This window comes from Equus quagga, chromosome 9 (genome assembly GCF_021613505.1).
Source record: "Equus quagga isolate Etosha38 chromosome 9, UCLA_HA_Equagga_1.0, whole genome shotgun sequence".
Lineage (NCBI taxonomy): Eukaryota > Metazoa > Chordata > Mammalia > Perissodactyla > Equidae > Equus > Equus quagga.
Genome location: NC_060275.1, coordinates 43,781,551 through 43,782,639, shown reverse-complemented (window position 1 = coordinate 43,782,639; position 1,089 = coordinate 43,781,551). Strand labels below are relative to the sequence as shown.

Sequence of the window (1,089 nt, the reverse complement as noted above, 5' to 3'; positions counted from 1 at the left end):
CTCAACATTGTAATACCAACTCTAGCCAATGCTATAAGGCAAGAAAAGGAAATGGAAGGAATTCAGATTAGAAAGGATGAAGTAAACCTGTCTTTTTTGGATGACATGATCTTCTATGTAGACAATCTAATGAAATCTACAAAAAAGCTACAAGAATAAGTAGTTGAGCTTAGCAAGATTATAGGACATGAGATCAATATACAAAAATATGCTTCTCTATACTAGCAATGAATAATCAGAAGTTGAATAAAAAAGTAATAAATAGTGCTCACTTTGGCAATCATAACCTAAAATTGGAATGGTACAGAGATTAGCATGGTCCCTGCACAAGAATGACTTGCAAATTTGTGAAGCATCTGCATTTGTAAGGACAAATAGTCTATGATTCCACATACATGAGTGACCTAGAAGAGTCAAAATCATAGAGACAGAAGGTAGAATGATGGTTGCTAGGTGCTGGGGGGAGGAAGAACGGGAAGCTATTGCTTAATGGATACAGATTTTCAATTTGGGAAGATGAAAAATGTTCCGTAGTTAGATGGTGGTGATGGTTGCACAACAATGTGAATGTACTTAGTGCTGCTGAACTGCATGCTTCAAAATGCTTGAAACGATGAATTTTATGGATATACAGTTTATCATGGTAAAAAATAAATAAATAATACCCTTGCACACTAGCATAAGATATATTAAATGCTTTGGGATAAATAGCCAAAGCAATTTTGAAAAGGGGGATTTACACTGATTTCAAGAGTTATCATAAAGCTTGAGTAATCAAGATCTTATGTCAAGATAGATGAATAGATTAAACAAATAGAATAGGGTTCTTAAATAGACTACCACACATATGGCCAATTGATTTTCAACAAAAGTACATGGATAACTCAATGGAGAAAGTATAGTCCTTTTAATTAATAGTGTAAAAAAAATTGGATATCCATGTGCAAAAATATGAATCCATACCTCATACCTCACAAGATACACCTCACAAGGTGTATCCATACCTCACAAGATACACAAAAATTAACTCAAAATGAATCATAGACATAAATGTAAAAACTAAAAGCATAAAATTTTTGGAAGAAAATG

The 1,089-nt window shown here is 33.0% G+C and overlaps 1 pseudogene; it reads left to right on the top strand.

Moving 5' to 3' along the window:
• Positions 1–266: 266 nt before the first annotated feature.
• Positions 267–367, top strand: LOC124245228 (uncharacterized; annotated as a pseudogene).
• Positions 368–1,089: the final 722 nt, after the last annotated feature.